Genomic DNA, 6001 nt, shown 5'->3' with positions numbered 1-6001 from the left:
TAATGCAGCTGTCCATTTGTTGCCGCAACCAAGAGTTAGAACACCTCATCAACTATCATTCGCTCATGAATTTTCCAGATGTAACGGTCTGAAGTGTTCACATTTCTGTTACGTTTCGATATTATTAGAATGATTCCTTCGAAGGATAGAACCCTCTGTCTTGATACCGAAGTAAACCCCAATAAATAAAGGAACTATTTGCTCAATGGACCTCCTGTTGTGAATGCAGTTTAATAAAGTGATATTAATCTTGCATGTGTTCTGGCATTGACACTTTACTTTCCCTTCCTCTGACTCCCCCCCCCCCCCGCTCCGCTGATTTCCACATCTCTCTACCTCTCTTACTTTCACTCATCTGTTCTCCTTTTTGCTCTTCCTTTTCCATCAACTTATCCCTCTATCTCTGTCTATGTTTTTCACTTCGTTTCTCTCACCGTCCATTCTCTCTCTTTCAATTTAATTAGCTTTATTAATATGCATGGTAAAATTGTAGTCTTGTACACCACGTTAATCACGGTGGGGGTAAAGGCAAACAATATTTTTTTAAATAAAAAACAATGACAACAACGTAATAAGCCTATTATAGTGTTTTTATAATCGGATTTACAAAAGCGCTTAATAGTTACCACGCCACTTATGAATCATGTCATTGATTCTTCTCTCATTTTGAAGCCATTCTGTCATTTTGTCTGCCTCTTCAACCCAGTTTCCTTCATTCAACCTCGCTGACGATTGCAACTATTCAAGATTCCCAAGTCTGACTTGAATTGTGCCACAACTGGATTTGTCCAGAGGTCTTTGGATGTTTTAGTAGATTAGCTTGTTTTGACCAACTCCCGCATGAGACAATAGTCAAAACCAGAAACCAAATTATCTAAGCTTTTTGATAATAGAGTACCCCTATCCTAGAATATAAATCTTTCAAATTTAAATGAGAATTTAATAGTATTAGTTCAACAATCAGAATGAAAGCATGGATTTGATAATCACAATATGATAGCCATCTCATATATATCGTAATAAACTAGAATATAACCTATCGTCATTAATGTGTACAGGCACGTATTGAACTTCGGAACGCTTGTGAAGGGGGGGGGGCATAAATTCCGCCCTCGCCTTAACTAGATCTAGCAAGCAACTCAAAAATTAACCATGATATTTGACGTAGGCCCTCTGCTTAATTAGTAAGTGGCAAATTATGCAAGTTCAAAGTCTGGCATTCTTAGTTTTACATGGAATATGTTCCTTGCCCGTTGAATGATATTAAAAACAATGTTTTTCCTAATGTTCCATGAACTATTTAAAAATTGATCATCAATACAAACTTAATTGAAACAATTATTGCCACTTTAACTCGACGACGTTCTTCTCTTTTTAATTGAGCTTTCAAATTCCTGCTGAGAGTTTACTTAAAGGTCGCTTAGCATTTTCAGATTTGTACTTTTTGAAGTATCTCCAAACCAAACCACATAGAAAAGAAGTATGTGGTGTGTGGGACGTTTTAAATAAAGGTTTAGAAAATAAAGTGAAACTAGGACTAAGACACTAACTACATCAGGAAGTACGGTAGTCCATCCAGAGAGAAGGTTAACAAAGTTTTTTCGCCGAGATTGAGAGAAGAATAATGAAGGGAGAGAAAAGAGAGAGGGAGAGAGAGGGTGGGGATACTGTACACATAACTTAAACGTAAAAGAGAGGAGCATTTGCGAGAGAGATAGGTAGATATATAGATAAAGAGAGAGAGAGAGAGAGAGAGAGAGAGAGATACGAAAGAGAAAAGTAGTTTGAGTGTGCGCGTGTGAACGTGTGTGTGTTTTTGTCTGCACGAAAGTTTTGAATCGAGAAGTATTTACTACAGACTACAGAGGGCGAACGAAAGAGAGAAATTGTTTTTTTTTATGTGTGTTTGTGTGTGTACAGCTATAATTAAGTCCGGCCTATTTTTTGGCTGGAGCAAATGTTGAATCACCGCAATATTCGAAGGAAAACAATACGTTAAAAAAGAATCGCTAACATGTCTGAAGCATCCTCAAAGTTGGAAAATGCAATTCACCATTTGGCACGTTGATATTCAGAGATAGGAGGCAGGGTTTTACAACCATGTGCAAAGCTCTATTAATCATGAACTTTTTCAAGACGATGATGGTAAACAGTAATTACATTGTGTATCCTTCTTGAATACGATTTGATAAATGAATAGATACTAAATAAATAAATGCATTTATTGGGTAATTTCATTTAATCTCTTGAAAAAGAAGCGAAACATGAATGAATTAAATCGAATTAAATTTATTTCCACATTTGCGTTACAAATACAGAAACATAGTAATAGACAAAAGTAAAAGTTTACCAAGTAAACAAACATCGAATACATGCAAATTAATAAGATAAAAGGAAATGTTTTACAGGACTAGAAAAAAAATACAATGTAAATGTGGCGGTATCAAAGCAAGTTTGTGTAAAACATTTGTCGATGAGCCCGTACTGTTTAGAAGCCTTTTTAAAAGTCTAAAGACAACATAAATCACATCAAGCATAAAACAATATATCGATATTAATGAAAGAGAAGAATGTTATTGTGATGACATGTGACTTCTTTGCATACAATGCAAACAATTAAAAATACCCCAGGGGGGTGTTTCACAAAGATCCTAAGTAGAACTTAAAACTAAGTTGGACTTAAAAATTATGGACAGCCATTGGAGTCTTAAAATGAAATATATTCAAAAGCAGAAATTCAAGTATTTTATACTTTTTTATAAATTCCACATCCAGAACATGAAATCTCCTTGAGAATAGAAAATATGAATGATTTGAATAAACAATTAATGCCTTTCACAATAACTTTTACAAAATATTTTCAAAGATGCTAATGGCTTTCCATAATTTTTAAGTCCAACTTAGAGATAAGTTCAACTTAGGATCTTTGTGAAACACCCCCCAGATCTAGAGATAGAGAAAGGAAAACAAATAAATGGCTTCTGACGCATTACCTAAGTACACCTTTGTCATATATATATATATGTATAGTTATTTATCTTATGTTTATCATTGCCATGGACAATGGATTTTTGTAATGAATATATTATTCGTCTCGCTTTGGGGAGGCTTCAATAATCCAGAATATCAAGTCTAGAGAGGAGAGAGTGCGTGTGTGAGAGAGAGAGAGAGAGAGAGATGGAAAGTGAGAGAGAGAGAGAGAGATAGAAATAGTGAGGGATAGAGAGAGAGAGAGAGAGAGAGAGATGGAAAGTGAGAGAGAGAGAGAGAGAGAGATAGAAATAGTGAGGGATAGAGAGAGAGAGAGAGAGAAAGAGGAAGAAAGAGGAAGAGAGAGGGATAGAATGTAGTTTCAACAGTGTTTCTATATTGATTTTGTTTTCTCTTTGCCTCTTAGGTGTGTTTATTCAATATTAAAACACTGACATCATTTTTTTAACAATTTAGCAAAACAATGGAACATCAATAATACACAAATTATTTGTTCAATTATAATTAAGCAAGAAAAATTTATATTTTATACTTTCAAATGTTCATTTATTTTTATTCCGTTAGTCATTTCTCTCTTGATGCCATTAATGAATTAAGTTAAAATCTCTATTATCATACCCGTACCCGAAAAATAATCATTTTATAAATAGACCAAAAAGCAATCGCCGTTATCAAATCGATTTCGGTTGCGAATTCATTTTGAGTAAAAAAATCTCTATTTTAAGATTGAAAGCATGTACAACTGAGTCCTTTAAATATTTAAAGAAGGTTTCGTTTGCCTTACATGAAATAAAAGCACGAAGAACATCTTCAGTCTCTTTGCATTTTACACAAATTTCGTCAGAAGACCCCACTTGAACAGGTTTTTAAGAACTGGTAGCATGTTACACTGTCGCTCATATAGGTGGAATATTTTTGTTTTGCCCCAATTTATGGAAGTATTCTAAAAAATAATTTCATGAAGTTCATGTCCAGCTTTTCCAGCGTATGACCTACTGCGTGCATTTGCCGCCATATTCAAAATCCAAAAATGGGTGAGGCAGTTGACAAATACAAAATCCGGTTAGTTTCAAGTTCAGAATTACGATCCGAGTCCAGGATGAAGGTTGATAGATCGTATAGATGTTCAAAACGTCATTCACTATAATATTCAAAGTAAAAAGGTTTCCGAATTTCGAATAACGAGAGATTTTCAGCTCTCTGGAAAAGGTCGTGGCCATTTAGAGTGAAGTTGAACAGCGCCCTCTCGTGCTTCTATATTGAGCGGCCGGCTTCTTAGTAGTCACCTAGGCGTTGTGGCGTGCGCCTGTAATCCAGCTAACAGTGGAAGTTACAAACTGATTCAGCCGAGAACGCAGGTTCGAAACTGAGTCACGTCTTTCGGATGGTGACGTTAAAAGTCGGTCCCCAGACGTAAATAATCATATCTGATTGATAGACGTCTGTAAAAACCCAAATACACACACACACACACACACACATTACATAGATGATATAATTCATCATACATCAGTCAATGAAATACCTGGATATATGATGATAATTGATTTTGAAAAGGCTTTCGATTCTGTTTCACATACTTTTTTGCAGAAGGTTTTGTTAACATTTGGTTTTGGACCATCATTTTGTAGATGGGTGGAGACTATATATAATAATGCTCAAAGTTGTGTCTTTAATGGGGGCTCATCTACTGGGTACTTTGATATTAAGAGAGGTGTTAGACAGGGGGACCCCCTGTCCCCATATCTGTTTATACTTTGTATTGAAATTTTAGCTCGTTCAATATATAAAGACCCTGAAATTCAAGGATTTACTTTTAATAACGTACATGTAAAACAAGTTCTTTATGCAGATGATATGACTCTCTTTATTCGGGACTCAAACTCATTTAAAAAGGTGGGGAAACTGTTTGAAAATTTTGCTAGAAATTCTGGATTAAAAATTAATAAAGAAAAAACTTTTATATTATTGTTAGGCCCTTCTCAAAATGAAAATATTGCTCTTCCATTTGGTAAAGTAGTACAAATGGTCAAGATTTTGGGTATATATTTTTCTTTAGATGTTGAAGTTCAGGAAAGGACAAATTATAAGGAAATTTTGAGTAAAATAAAAAAGTTGTTGTCTTGGTGGAAACAAAGAGATTTAACTTTAATGGGGAAAATTCAATTGATAAAAACGTTTATTTTGTCAAAATTGATTTATGTATCGGCGCTGACACCAGTACCAAATTGGGTATTTAAAGATTTGGATAAACTGGTTTTTGAATTTTTGTGGAAAGGAAAAGATAAGATTAAGCGAAATGTAATGTTCTTGGATTATTGTAGAGGTGGACTAAGATTAACGGACTTTCATTTATTTATTTTAGTGCAGAGGATTATGTGGGTAAAAAGACTTTTAACGGGGGATGCAAACATGGGATGGAAACAATATTTTAATTATTTAACTAAAGATGCTGGAGGAATTTTGATATTTTATAATAATGCAACCGTAGGTATATCTGAATTAGTATTACCAGCATTTTATAGAGACATGCTGGATGTTTGGATGGCTACGAGAATATTTTTGTTAAAGGAAAGTGTTTCTAGGAGGAATGAGATTATCTATAATAATAGATTTGTTTTTATCGATGGTCATGTTCATTTCGATGAGGGATTATTTAACAAAAATGTTTATAAGTTGCATCATATTGTTGATAAGGAAGGTAATATAAAATCTAATGAGGAATTTCAAAGAAAAGGTTTAAATAGTTTAGAAATTAGTAAAATACAACGTATTTTTCTTGGCATCCCGTCTTCATGGAAACAATTTTTAAATAAAAATACTCACTCAAATATAGATAGGGAATTGGATATGGATATTATTATGTTTGAAAAGGTATATATGTTAGATCAAATAACCTCAAAAATTATATACGCTTTTTTATTAAATAAGAAAGTAGAAACATCATATGCAGAACGACATTTAGAACAGACTTATAATATTCATGGAAAAGATATACAATTAATATTTT

The sequence above is a fragment of the Strongylocentrotus purpuratus genome, unplaced genomic scaffold, assembly GCF_000002235.5.
Source record: "Strongylocentrotus purpuratus isolate Spur 01 unplaced genomic scaffold, Spur_5.0 spur5_scaffold_1, whole genome shotgun sequence".
NCBI classification, from domain to species: Eukaryota; Metazoa; Echinodermata; class Echinoidea; order Camarodonta; family Strongylocentrotidae; genus Strongylocentrotus; species Strongylocentrotus purpuratus.
The sequence above is the reverse complement of the archived record's forward strand: the minus strand, read 5'-3'. Positions refer to the sequence as shown.